At 39.9% G+C, this 15,167-nt stretch overlaps 1 long non-coding RNA gene across 1 annotated transcript in view; it reads left to right on the forward strand.

Annotated features, from left to right (window-relative positions):
* The window catches only part of LOC112625452, an 80,820-nt gene extending 71,689 nt beyond the window's left edge, over window positions 1-9,131 (forward strand). The window contains exons 4-5 of the long non-coding RNA XR_003119597.1: window positions 295-583; window positions 9,044-9,131. This is a non-coding gene — a long non-coding RNA (uncharacterized LOC112625452). The remainder of the gene's footprint in view (window positions 1-294; window positions 584-9,043) is intronic.
* Window positions 9,132-15,167: the final 6,036 nt, after the last annotated feature.

Here is a 15,167-nt window from a genome sequence, read left to right on the forward strand (position 1 = left end):
TTTCTAGGTAATAAATGATAAAACTCTTCATAGAGGAGAATTTGGTCATCGGTGTGTTTCTCTATGTATTGAAGGTCTGCTGTGAAATCTCTCTGGAATCTCTCAGCTGGTCTGTACCGCGGTACCCTACTGGTCTTGGGCTTCGTATATTAACTTTCCAGAACTCAGGCTTGCTACAGACTGGCTTTAGGGCCTCTAAATACTTGTTTCTTTTGCATGCCAAGAGTTTTATCCTTATTTTTGGAGACAGAAGAGGATGTGAGTGTTGAATTGTATTTCAGAAAAATCAGTCAGGTTACCCTTGGGACATCAAAATGATCAAGGCAGTAGATACAGTGAGTGTCTGCTAAGTATTTGCTGAGACTCTGGTATGATTCGTGTAAGTCTCAGGATAGTTATCTGAACGATGTCCCCATGGCAGTGGACTCCTGCACATTCCCAGTCTTGGAAGGAGCCTGTCCACATTGGCATTCCGGAAGTCCATAAAAGACAAACGCATATGCAGTCCCCGAGAAAGCATTGTTGTAAACAAATCTGCACTAGATGGAAATTCTTGTTATGCGGTGCTGGCATGCATGGAAGCGTAAGTCCAGAACTACATCTGGAAGTTCTTTTAGCATCACAATTCCTTTTTATTTTATTTATTTCATTTTATTTTACTTTAATTTCTAGGGTACATGTGCACAACATGCAGGTTTGTTACATAGGTGTACATGTGCACAACATGCAGGTTTGTTACATAGGTATACATGTGCCATGTTGGTTTGCTGCACCCATCAACTCATCATTTACATTAGGTATTTCTCCTACTGCTATCCCTCCCTCAGCTCCCCAACCCATGACAGGCCCCCACGTGTGATGTTCCCTGCCCTGTGTCCAAGTGTTCTCATTGTTCAATTCCCACCTATTAGTGAGAACATGTGGTGTTTGGTTTCTGTCCTTGCGATAGTTTGCTCAGAATGATGGTTTCCAGCTTCATCCATTTCCCTGCAAAGGACATGAACTCATCCTTTTTTATGGCTGCATAGTATTCCATGGTGTATATGTGCTACATTTTCTTAATCCAGTCTATCTTTGATGGACATTTGGGTTGGTTCCAAATCTTTGCTATTGTGAATAGTGCCAGAATAGAATACGTTTGCATGTGTCTTTATAGTAGCATGATTTATAATCCTTTGGATATATACCCAGTAATTGGATCGCTGAGTCAAATGGTATTTCTGGTTGTAGATCCTTGAAGAATCGCCACACTGTCTTCTACAGTGGTTGAACTAATTTACACTCCCACTAACAGTGTAAAAGCATTCCTATTTTTCCACATCCTCTCCAGCATCTGTTGTTTCCTGACTTTTTAATGATTGTCATTCTAACTGGCGTGAGATGGTATCTCATTGTGGTTTTGATTTGCGTTTCTCTAATGACCAGTGATGATGAGCATTTTTTCATGTGTCTGTTGGCTGCATAAATTCTTCTTTTGAGAATTGTCTGTTCATATCCTTTGCCCACTTTTTGATGGGGTTTTGTTTTTTTCTTGTAAATTTGTTTAAGTTCTTTGTTGATTCTGGATATTACTCCTTTGTCAGGTGGGTAGATTGCAAAAATTTTCTCCCATTCTGTAGGTTGCCTATTCACTCTGATGGTAGTTTCTTTTGCTGTGCAGAAGCCATTTAGTTTAATTGATCCTGTTTGTCTATTTTGGCTTTTGTTGCCATTGCTTTTGGTGTTTCAGTCTTTGCCCATGCCTGTGTCCTGAATGGTATTGTCTAGGTTTTCTTCTAGGGATTTTATAGTTTTAGGTCTTACATTTAAGTCTTTAATCCATCTTGAATTAATTTTTGTATAAGGTGTAAGGAAGGGATCCAGTTTCAGCTTTCTACATATGTTACCCAGTTTTCCCAGCACCATTTATTAAATAGGGAATCCTTCCCCATTTCTTGTTTTTGTCAGGTTTGTCGAAGATCAGATGGTTGTAGATGTGTGGTGTTATTTCTGAGGCCTCTGTTCTGTTCCATTGGTTTATATATTTGTTTTCGTACGAGTACCATGCTGTTTTGCTTACTGTAGCCTTGTAGTATAGTTTGAAGTTAGGTAGCATGATAGCATCACAATTCTACACACATTTGCAGGAATGATTTTTTAAAAGACAACCTCAATTCTTAATGATTTTTAAATTTTTGTAAAATAATCAAATGCAACCAGTGGACTGATTGAATAAATCTACTTTTCCCTTTTTGTTGATGGGCCCTAAATTTCCAAGTCTTCTGTGTATAAGGTGGGCTTAATTTTAAGAATAGTCATTTTGAAGTTAAAATAACTTGTTTTCTTTATACCCAATTTTAAAATTCAAAATGCCATATCAGCCACTTTATGGATAATATCTCACATACTTCTTTCTCTGAATATGAGAATTTCTTTAATTTAATGCAAAAATGTTTCAACTTACAATGGCATATTTTAATATAACATCTTTAATTTCCAACTTTTTTCTTTTGGATATACTTTTATAGAAAAGAATGCAGCATTTATTAAACCACTATTTTGCTTCGTCTATTGGCAGCGTGTTTAAGGAATTCAGTTTATACCTTGTGGAAATCTTTCTCAGATAAGCTGTATATCAAGTAGTTTTGTGGTTTTTGAAAGAACTTTTTGGCATTCAGGGCCATTTCTTGTGCTGTACAAAGCAGCCCTTAGTGCCTTCTGGAGAGCAGATTACTTAAAATTTATATGAACACATTCGATGTAATATGTATGTTTGGAATCACCATTGAAATATTTCTCTGTTTAATTGGGGTGGTTCATGCTAATTCACATGGCGGACATTGGCAGCTGTTTTCAGTCTACCAATTTTTTCTTTGGGGGGCATAGTAAAATCTCTGCTTCTGTAAATGTTTCCACTTTCTGAATGCTGCAGTTTTCCTTTCTTCTTCTAGCTCTTTCTTAGTGGGCAGAGAGACCAGGAAATGCTAGTTGTGCAATGCAAGCCTGGCAGGCCAGCACACCTCTCCTCCCCAGGAACCAAGTAAGCCATGATGCTCAACTCCAGTGACTGCTGAATTTTAACAATTGAACCCTTTCTTTTTACCCCTCATGTCACATAGAGCATATGCCCTTGAACAGTCAGGAAATCAAGTATTGCTTCCATTCTGGTCATGGTGCTAGAAATGCAGGGTTGTATCTCTTTACCTCAACCATTTCTGTCTCCTCCCTCTGCTCCTAGGAAGCTGCTGACTCACCCTTTTCTTGACAAGTCCTTCTGGGTAGTCTTCCTGGGTAGCACATCTAAAATGAACCCCAAACTGTCATACTTTCTGTCTCTTCCTGTCTGCCACATCTAGAATCACAATAAAGAGGACGCCACTGGTAAGGACTTCAAATGCATGTCAAATGGTCAGGGTCATGGGCTCTAGGAACAGGTGCCAGCAAGTCACAACAAAGGGTTAAATGAGACGTATCTGCCCACTCCACAGGGGGCATCTCTGGGTGGATCTGAGGACTCTTCTTTGGTCTGAATGTGTTGGAAGCTTACTTGCCAGTGCAACAGTTTTGAGACATGGGACCTTCAAGAGGGCAGAGCCCTCATAAATGGACTAATGTCATTATCGTGGAGACAGGTTCATTATCAAGAAAGTAGGTTTGTTATAAAAGCAAGCTCAGCCTCCTCTTGCTCTTGCTCTTGCCCTGTCTTGCCTTTCCACTTTCCATCATGAGATAATGCAGCATGAAGGCTCCTGTCAGATGCCAGCATCATGCACTGAGACTTCCAGCCTCCAGAACCATGAACCACATAAACTTCTGTTCATCGTAATTTACCCAGTCTGTGGTACTCTGTTACAGCAGCATAAAACAGACTAACACAGACCCATCATCTCCTGACACAGAAGTAAAGTGAATCCCTAGCAGGCACCTTTGTCCCTCAGAAAAGTCCTGGAGGCCCAGTAGTGGAACAGCAGCATACCGATATCTTCCCCACAAAAAAACTTTCTAATTTCCTCTCCAATATTTCTAAAAGAATGGAGGCAAGTGGTCTTTTAGGGGTCCCCAAATTATTCCCAGCCACCTCCTTGGCAAGGTCTGCTTTGATGGATTCACAGATGGTTCTGCAATATGAGTAGCATTGATGGTTCCTATCCTGGGGCCTCAGTCAAAACTGAGACAGAGAATACTCATTTAACATGCACTCCACTTAGGTATCCACAGAAGATACAGTTTTGTTATTCTCTACCATGGACCTGCTCTTGCCAATGTTTCAGCAGATAGCTGCATAATTTAGAATTTCCAGTTAATAATATTTCAGTTTCAACTGTCTCCTTTCAGTTTAAATACTGAGTGTATTTAAAATAAATGCAGCTCCCTATTAGATATTAAAGGATTGTTTTGGAACAACTGAGTCTTTTCAGATAAATCTTCAATATTCTACTTTTCTCTCATTTCTCTCTCTCTCTCTTTTTTTTTTTTTTTTTGAGACAGAGTCTCACTTTGTCACCCAGGCTGGAGTTGGAGTGCAATGGTGTGACCTTGGCTCACTGCAACCTCTGCTTCTTGGGTTTAAGTGATTCTCATGCCTCAACCTCCAGAGTAGCTGGGATTACAGGTATGTGCCACTACACCTGGCTAATATTTTTTGGTATTTTTAATAGAGACATGACCCACCTTGGCCTCCCAAAGTGCTGAAATTACAGGTGTGAGCCACCGTGCCCAGCCTCACTCTCCTTTACTTCTCCAGGTTGGTGGCTGTGTCTATGAGGAGGACCCTTTCTATGTCTGCAATAGGAGGAGAGTGAGTCCTTGTATCCACACAGCAGCCTGGAGTGTCACTCTGGACACTCTCCTGCCTCAGCCTCCCAAGTAACTGGGACTACAGGCATGTGCCACCACACCCAGCTAATTTTTGTATTTTTAGTAGAGATGGGGTTTCACTGTGTTGGCCAGGATGGTCTCGATCTCCTGACCTCGTGATCTGCCTGCCTCGGCCTCCCAAGGTGCTGGGATTACAGGCATGAGCCCACCACACCCAGCCGATAGTTTCTTTTTTTTTTTTTTTTTTTTTGAGACAGAGTCTTGCTCTGTTGCCCAGGCTGGAGCGCAGTGGCCGCATCTCAGCTCACTGCAAGCTCCGCCTCCCGGGTTCCCGCCATTCTCCTGCCTCAGCCTCCCGAGTAGCGGGGACTACAGGCGCCGCCACCTCGCCCGGCTAATTTTTTTGTATTTTTTAGTAGAGACAGGGTTTCACCGTGTTCGCCAGGATGGTCTTGATCTCCTGACCTCGTGATCCGCCCACCTCAGGCTCCCAGAGTGCTGGGATTACAGGCTTGAGCCACCGCGCCCGGCGTAAGTTTAATTACATCCCATTTGTTAATTTGTGCTTTGTTGCAATTGCTTTTGGTGTCTTTGTCATGAAATCTTTGCCACTTCCTATGTTCAGAATAATATTTCCTAGGTTATTTCCCAGGGTTTTTATAGTTTTGGGTTTTATATTTAAGACTTTAATACATTTTGAGCTGATTTTTGTGTATGCTGTACAGAAGGAATCCAGTTTCAGTTCTGCATATGGCTAGCCAGTCATCCCAGCACTATTTATTGAATAAGAGTTCTTTCCCGCATTGCTTGTTTTTGTCATATTTGTCAAAGGTCAGATGATTTAGGTGTCTGGTCTTATTTCTGGATTATCTATTTGGTTCTATTGGTCTATGTGTCTGTTTTTGTACCAGTATTGTGCTGTTTTAGTTACTGTAGCCTTGCAGTATAGTTTAAAGTCTGGTAATGTGGTGCCTCCAGCTTTGTCATTTTTGCTTAGGATTGCCTTGGCTATTTGAGCTCTTTTTAAAGTGTGTAGTTCAGTAATGTTAAGTATATTCATGTGAATAATCTTGCCAAAGTAAAACTTTATAGTCATTGAACAACAATTCCTACTTTTCAACTTTCCCCAAACCCTGGTAACCACTATTCTACCTTGTGTTTCAATAAATTTTGCTACTTTAAATACCTTATATAAGTGGAATCATATAGTATTTGCCTTTTTGTAAGTGACTTATTTCATTTAGCACAGAGTCCTCAAGGTTCATTTATGTTATAGCATGTGAAATAATTTTCTTCGTTTTTGATGTTGAATAATATCACACTGTGTGCCTTTATCACATTTTGTTTATCTACTCATCTGCTGATGAACGTTCAGGTTGCTTCTACCTTTTGGCTGTTGTGAATAGTACAGCTATGAACATAGGTGTGAAATACCTCAAGACCCTGTTTTTAATTGTTTTGGGCATATATTCAGGAGTGAGATTGCTAGATCATATTCAATTTTTCGAAAACCACTATAGCTTTTAAGCCAATGTTTCAACAGATAGCTGAATAATTTAGAATTTTCAATGAACAATATTACAGTTTCTTCCAGTTTCAACTATCTCCCTTCAGTTTAAATAGGGAGTCTACTTAAAATACACCCCCCATTCGATTTTAAATGATTACATTGAAATAACTGAGTCTTGGCCAGGCACGGTGGCTCACGCCTGTAATCCCAGCACTTTGGGAGGCCGAGACGGGCGGATCACGAGGTCAGGAGATGGAGACCATCCTGGCTAACACGGTGAAACCCCGTCTCTACTAAAAATACAAAAAACTAGCCGGGCGATATGGCGGCGCCTGTGGTCCCAGCTACTCGGGAGGCTGAGGCAGGAGAATGGCGGGAACCCGGGGGGCGGAGCTTGCAGGGAGCCAAGATGGCGCCGCTCACTCCAGCCTGGGCCACAGAGAGACTCCGTCTCAAAAAAAAAAAAAAAAAAAAAAAAAGAGTCCAGGCGCGGTGGCTCACGTCTGTAATCCCAGCACTTTGGGAGGCTGGGGCAGGAGGATCACCTGAGGTTGGGAGTTCGAGACCAGCCTGACCAATATGGAGAAACCCCATCTCTACTAAAAACACAAAAATTAGCCGGGCGAGGTGGCGGCGCCTGTAATCCCGGCTCCTCGGGAGGCTGAGGCAGGAGAATGGCGGGAACCGCGAGGCGGAGCTTGCAGGGAGCCGAGATCGCGCTGCTCACTCCAGCCTGGGCGATAGAGCAAGACTCCGTCTCAAAAAAAAAAAAAGAAGTAACTGAATCTTTTTAGGTAAATCCTCAATACTTCACTTGCCACAGCTGTTGCACCATTTTAACCATTTTACAACCCCCACAGTGCACAAGAGTCCCCATTTGTCCATATTCTTGTCAATACTTGTGATTTTACTTATTTATTTTGGTAGTATTCATCTGAATGGGAGTAAGGTGATATACCATTGTAGTTTTGATTTGCATTTCTCTGATAATTAGTCACTCATTATTATTGAGCATCTTATACTTCTGTGACAACATGTGGGAATTTTTCTTCATTGTACAACAGATACCATTATACTGGCATAATTCTACACTTTACACAATTTTTTCTAACCCTACACCAAAGCAAACACTAAATCCAACTTCAAATTGTCAGGATTACTGGTCCACTCCTCTGCCCACCCATAGGCTGATTATAAATCTTTGAAATCAATTACATCTAAAATTTTTTCTTTCCTGTCAAGTCATTCTTGATGAGTTTCCTCTGCTCACATTGGCAGTCCCTTTCCTTCTCATGATTCTTTAAATCTTCATTTTGTTAGAGGCCAAGCTTTCAATCATGGACTGAAATTATATTGTGTGCTTTTTTCCTGAGTGCTTAATCCCTTAATTTACAAGCGGATGTAGGAACGCACACCCAGGAGGTGAGGTGAAGAATCCCGTTGAGGGAGCACTGGAATCTCAAATCTGTTACTATTTTGGCTGGGGACAGCAAACATCCTGTCAGTCTCAATTGCTGTATAACTGAAAAGAGAATAATAACAATTGTCCTACATACATTATAACTCTCTTTGAATCAATGATAATTAATACATGTGAAAAGCTTTCAAAAACATTTACAAGGGATTTTTACAAATCCCTCATAATTAGATGGTGTTTTACAATTTACAACGAACTTTCACATGCAGATTTCTCATGTGAGTTTTATAATGTTTTGAGTGGGCAGAGTGAGAAATTATATTTATAAAGTATCTTTGTATACGCTGATAATGATGCATAATACCCCTCACTTTCCATATTTAAAAGACCTTTAAAATTATGACTTTTCCGAGATTTCACAGCACATAAGAAAGCCAATACCACTACACAGGTGTGCAATTTCTGGTCTTGTGCACTGACCATTTCCTACACCATCTTTTTGTATGCTTTTTACCTTCTGTAGTTGTTATTTGAGTAGAAGAATATTGAAAGGCCACATAGAATATACAGCTTGGTTTGATCCCAGTGATAAAAATCTACATTTAACATACGTGTTAAAATAATTGAGACTAACTAAATTATTTTTGTATCTTTTCCATTTCACCTGTTATCAACTTTTTAATTAAGCAATGGGGCCGTGGTAGGCAGGGTATTCCCTAGAACGTGTGCATATGTTACCCTACATGACAGAAGGGACTTTCAGATGTAATTAAACTTAATGACATTGAGATAGGGAGATGGTCCTGCCAGTGGAATCACGAGGGTCCTTAAAGGTATGAGAAGGAATCAGAGTACAGAGTCAGAAGGAAATGTGCTGATGTGAGAATGGTCAGAGAGATACAACAGTCCTGACTTTGAAGATGGAGGAAAGGGGCCTTGAGCCAAGGATCATTGTTGGCCTTCAGAAACAAAATGCAAGAAAATTGACTCTCCCTAAAGCCCCTCGAAGGGAACACAGTCCAACTAATTCATTTATGTTAGCCCAGGAGATCCTTGCTGGGCTTCCGACTTACAGTACTGGAAGATAACACATTTCTGGTGGTTTGTGTCACGAGGTCTGTAGTACTTTGTTCCAGTATCAGTAGAAAACCGGTAAAAGGGGAATTCACATAATATCATTACAAACAGGAATAATTACTTACTGTTCTTCTGTTCTCAAATCCTACCTTGTAAACAAAATGAATTTTTGTTTTTTGGGGCTTTTGTGATAATTCTTATGAATCCACTAATATTTTGTTTTCTTCTGTTGTCTCCCTCAGGAACCTGAAAGGAAGTAGCGTGTACGACTGGGGACACGTTTCCTGGAAGCACACCCCATTAGATAAAGTGTCATATATTCTTTGATAAAGTAAGGCTCCTGGACGAGATGTTTTACAGGTACCCTGAGCTCAGTGAAATGCTTTCGGAAAGACACTCAGCAGAGTGGGCACCACAAGGTTAGGAGAAGCAGCTTCTGCTCGTCATAACTTCGGCAAATGTTTACACATCAGTAATGAAAAATATTCTCTTGGCGATTTCAGGCTTGTTACTATGGATGTTGTTTGCTAACATTGACTATTTTTCCTAACTGCTTATAGAAACTCCAGGCTGTCACCCATCTGTTCTCTCATCAGAGTAGTTTTGGGCCAGCAACTATTTCAGACATTTCTACAATTTCAGATGTCTCACTCTGCCTATGACTGTATGTTGTACTTGAGGACCGGATGCACAGAGTTCCGTGCAAATAGCAAGCATTCAGCTCCAACTCTCCTCCTTGTGGTAACAATATGAAAGAAAGAGATAGTATCGGAATTATTTTAGTTCAATACAGCCATTGTAAAATGTGTGTATATTTTAAAACATCATGTGGTACATGATAAATATATACAACTTTTATTTTTCAATAAAAAAATTATAAAAAATATGTCATCAAACCTGATTTCTCATATTACTTTTTTGTTAACACTCATCACATGAAAGACTTATTATTTTAAAATGTAATTTTTCATTATTAATTCTCATTAATTTTATAGGTGAGATGTTAACTGTTATGACTAAATAGTAGTGTCAGTACGTGGTAGATAATCAATGTGACTTGAATAAATGAGTAAGTCTGTTAATGACATGCTTCTCATCACTGTAACTTATTTTTGATTTAAGACTGATAAAACATTGTTTCTCTTACCCCATATTGCTAAAGATCAAATCCTTCTCCTTTAAGATGCTACCATCGTTCCATTCATCAGCGCCAAATCACTCCTCATGCCTGAGAGGAGCTGCCGTCCTTCCCTTCGCCTTTGGGTCATTCCAACCCTGTTCTCTGCGTATCTCATCTGGACTTCCTGGAGAACAGCCCCTCTCCTGGTACTCACTTTCTTCCAAATCTTCAGTCTCTGCTTCATAGATAGATTATGCTACTCAATATAGAAACAACATCTTTTTTAGTTTCTAACGATAAACATTTTCCCCCTCAACCTTTTAACCTACAAATGCGGGCAGTCTAATCTCAAGAATAGCCTGCAACACCTCCTTTCATCATTTCTCGTTTAATCCAGCTTCCTCGCTGAGCGATTTTGCAGAAAGCCCTTTCTCCCGTGTCACCGATGGAACTTTCTAGTGGCCTATTCTGAGGAACACGTGGCAGTTTACATGCTGTTTGCATTTGATGCTGTGTGTCACTCCCTCCTTCTGAGGACTCTCTTCTTGGTTGGCTTTTAGGATGGTAATCGCTTTCCTACTCCTGAGTTTCTGACCACTGCTTGTCAGACACTTTTTTGCGCTCCCTTTCCTTTGCCCACACTTGCACAGTTTGATTTCTATATATGGCTTTCCCCTCTTCTTCTTCCATGAGATTTATCTAAGTGATTTCATCCATTGCTATGGGTTCAACTACCGCTAACATGTTCTTTACTCCCAATTCTCTTTCTAGAGCTTCACATATTTAACTGCCTTTTAGGGAATCACCAAAAGGCAATTCAGTCTTAACATACACAAAACTGAACTTCTGATCCTTAAGTATGAGGCCAATTCTTTATTACGCATTTTCTAAATCAGTGAGTGATACCATCTCTTATCGTGTTGTCCTGGGCAGAATTGCAGGAGGTAACTGCTTTCTCTACCCTCCCTATAAAAATTACCATTTCTCATTCACCAGCCTCCTCATACCCCAATCATTAGTATCTTTTTAAGAAATGATCTTCTCTTTTTAAAAATTTTTATATGCTATTACCTATAAGGTTTCCCTCCTGAAATGGGATATTGGGTAAGAGGGTACTAGCTGGAGGTCGCATAGAACTACAGATTATTCAAAGGGATATCTACGGAGCAAAGGCAAGATGGAGAACCCAGTGCAGTCAAACAGCTATTCAAAGGTCTGAGCAGAGATACAGAAATGACACGAGATAACAGAAAAAGGGAGACATATCAAGTGGGTTTTGAGTGTAGGGCAAAACCACATTTACCTGTAGCTCTGGAGAACCCACTGGCACCGTTTTAAGACTGTTGCAGCCTGCAAGGGAGGGTGGACACTGAGTTCAGACGCGCACACCCTCTGACCAGCTCCCGAATGTCTGATGATGTTCACAACTTTGCTTCCTGCTTTCCGACCTGGTCTTAGCCTTTTGATACACACCGTCCCACTGCTATCAGAGAAAGATCTGAGGTAAGTTTCACGCAACACTGATCATAATGGTAGACTTTTTAAAGCCTTCAATGACTCACTAATAAGTAGACATTAGGGCAGAATTTCTGTGTGTGTCCAGCAAGAGGGTCCATAATCTGACACTGCCTTCATTTCTAGTGTATTGGTTTGTCCTAAAATCATGCATGGAACTGTCTCTAGCAATAATAAATACCTCTCTGTGTCCCCGGTGTACTATATTTTCTGTATGTTTTTTGCCATCTCTTCCCCCTCCTTCTGCAATGCTGTTATCACCCTGCTGACCTCGAAAGTCACACTGCTGAGTCAGAAAAGCCCTTATTCTAAAGAAAGCCCTTATTTTAAAGAAAGCCACTGAGGATACCACCCAGCACACACCCAGCTCCTCCCATGAGCTCTCATCTCTCCTGTGTAACCTGATCTATGCTCTTGCCACTCTGTATGCCATTTGAGGATAGGAATTATATCTTATCATCTATATTCTATCTATCTATCTATCTATCTATCTATCTATCTATCTATCTACCTACCTACCTACCTATCATCTATCATCGATCTATCATCTATTATCTATCATCTATCTGTCTATCTTCTATCATCTATCATCTCTATGCATCTATCTATGTATCTATGATCTATGTATGTATGTATGTATTATCTATCTATCTATCTATCTATCTATCTATCTATCTATCTATCATCTATCATCTATCATTTTGTATTTCTACTGCCCTGCATAGTGCCTAGAACATAAGGTTCTCAAAACATGTCTGTAAAATGATAACCAAACATCCTAAACATTTTTTCTATAAAGTTCAGTCATGGCAAGTTAACTTTTTGGAAGGCAGGATGGGTCCTTATTAGTGTCCTTTTTTACACAGTTTGATAGTATACCATGCGTAAATATTGCTAAATAAATAAATCAATAAATGTACAACTAGAATAGCATATCTATTAAGAGTATAGACTTCAGTGACAGAAGTCAGAATTCAAATACTTGTTCCAGGCCTTTGACGATGAACTGGAATCATGAATCCCCCCCATATAATTTTCTCCACCCATTTATTTCATCCATACTGGCCTCATCTTGCTTCCTTCCTTACTTCTCCTTTCCTAATTATAGTACTTTCTTCTGTTTTGTTGGTTGTTTTCATCCCTTCTTTTGCCCTTCTTTCTCTTGCTCCGAGTGAGTCTGTGTGTAGTTACGTGAGTGTGCCATGCAGGTATGGGAGTGTGCAACTGTGGATGCTTTGCCAACCACAAGACCCTTGAGAACATCTGAGAAAAACTAGACACCCAAGGCTGGGTGCAGTGGCTCATGCCTGTAATCCCAGCACTTTCGGAGGCCGAGGCAGGTGGATCACAAGGTCAAGAAATCGAGACCATCCTGGCCAACATGGTGAAACACCGTCTCTACTAAAAATACAAAAATTAGCTGGGCGTGGTGGCAGTCGCCTGTAGTCCCAGCTACTGAGGAGGCTGAGGCAGGAGAATCACTGGAACCCGGGAGGCAGAGGTTGCAGTGAGCTGAGATCACACCACTGCACTCTAGCCTGGCGACAGAGTGAGACTCCATCTCAAAAAGAAAAAAAAAGGAAAACTAGACACTCAAACTAAGGAAGCAAATCCAAATACAGACCAACAATGCTAACATCAATAAAACCATGCAAAACACAAGAACAGTTAATAGAGTAGCACTAGTGTTGCTATAATTTGACTTTTTCTTCTTTTAATTTTTGTAGATTCTGGCTGTCTTGCTTTATTGTCCCCCCATATCCCCTGCTCTGTCTTGTTCTTTTCCACAAATCCTATTTTCAATGCTAGCTTCATTTATCGTGAACTGTAAGAGGAGAAAGAAAATATGCAAGTAAACCTATAGTTACCAGTTCTGAAAAGTTACTGTGAAGAAAAACAGAGTGATATAATGAAGAATTACTGGGGGAATAAGTTTAATATAGGCAGGTGGCCAGGAAAGACTTTGATAGTGAGATGCTTGTAAGTTGAGACATTGGGTGAGAGAGAGTTACACCCACAGGAACTAGGAAAAGATCAACTGGGCTTAAGGTGTGGGGGGTGCACAGACCCTGAAGGAAAAGAGTTGCACAGCCCCACAGTGGGTTATTGTGTTTGGAAGCAGTAAGTGAGAAGAAGATCAGTGTTGTCTGAGAATGAAGAGGTGGGCAGGGTTCATTCTTTGGGAAGAAGTTTGGATCATTTCCTAACTGCAGTGGAAAACCGTGATATATTAGTCCATCTTCAAACTGCTGATAAACATATACCTGAGACTGGGCAATTTACAAAAGAAAGAGGTTTATTGGACTTACAGTTCCACATGGCTGAGTAGGCCTCACAGTAATGGCAGAAGGTGAAAGGCACATCTCACATGGCGGTGGACAAGAGAAGAGAGCTTGTGCGGGGAAACTCCCCTTTATAAACCATCAGACCTCATGAGATTTATTCGCTATCATGAGAACAGCATGAGAAAGACCTGCCCCCATAATTCAATTACCTCCCACCGGGTCCCTCCCACAACATGTAAAAATTCAAGATGAGATTCGGGTAACACAGTCAAACCATATCACATGACAAGATTTTAAGCAGATTACTATAATTTGTGGGAAATTTTAGGAAATAGAAAATATAAAGGGAGAATAGAAACTGTTTTTGCAATAGTAGTAAAATTATAAAATACATACAAATCTTACAAGAAATATGTTGAGACATATAAAAAATAGCTGATTTTAATAACAAAAATGCAACTAGTAAAACAAATTGAGAGACACACCATTAAATTATGTGACAATATTTTAAAGATGTAAATTATTTCCAAATTAATTAATATTTATGCAATTCTAATTCATATCTACACTAGATCTTTAAGATGACAAAGTAATCTCAAGATTAAGTGGAAAAAATAAATAGAGGATAATTGAGAAAAAATGTGGAAAAGATGAACAATAAAAGAAGAATTATAAACCAGTTAGTAGGCTGGGCATGGTGGCTCACACCTATAATCCCACACTTCGGGAGGCCGAGGAGGGTGGATCACTTGAAATCAGAAGTTAAGAACAGCCTGACCAACATGGTGAAACCTGGTCTCTACTAAAAATACAAAAATTAGCCAGGCAGGGTGGCGTGCACTCAGTACAGGAGGCTGAGACAGGAGAATCACCTGAAGCCAGGAGGTGGAGGTTGCAGTGAGCTGAGACTGTACCACTGCACTCCAGCCTGGGTGACAGAACGAAACTCCATCTCAAAAAACAAAAACAAAACCAAAAAGCAATTAGCAAAATATACTTTAAAACCTACAATATTAAAAGTGTCATTAGTTGGAGAATAGATAGGTCAATGGAACCTAAGATACATTTTAGAAAAATATTAATATGTATGCCATATGTATAGTGTGCAGGTGGCATTTTAGACATGTGGAAAATGATGACAAATTTAATAAACTGTGAGAGGAAATTGGATAAATATTTAAGATACACATACATCAGAGTCCCTTTTTTATATTGCATGCAAAACTAAAATAATATTTGAATGGCTTAATCAGTGAAACATTTTTCTAAATTAACTAACATACCAGAAAATATTCGACTTATCTCAAACTAAATATGTCTTTTTTATTGTATAGGGTTTTTTCTTTTTTGAAAAAATTTCAACTTGCAATTTAGATATAGGAGGTACATAGGCAGATTTGTTGCAATGGACTATTGCATGACGCTGAGGTTTGAAGTGTGGATCCC

The sequence above is a fragment of the Theropithecus gelada genome, chromosome 5 (assembly GCF_003255815.1).
Source record: "Theropithecus gelada isolate Dixy chromosome 5, Tgel_1.0, whole genome shotgun sequence".
Classification (NCBI taxonomy): domain Eukaryota; kingdom Metazoa; phylum Chordata; class Mammalia; order Primates; family Cercopithecidae; genus Theropithecus; species Theropithecus gelada.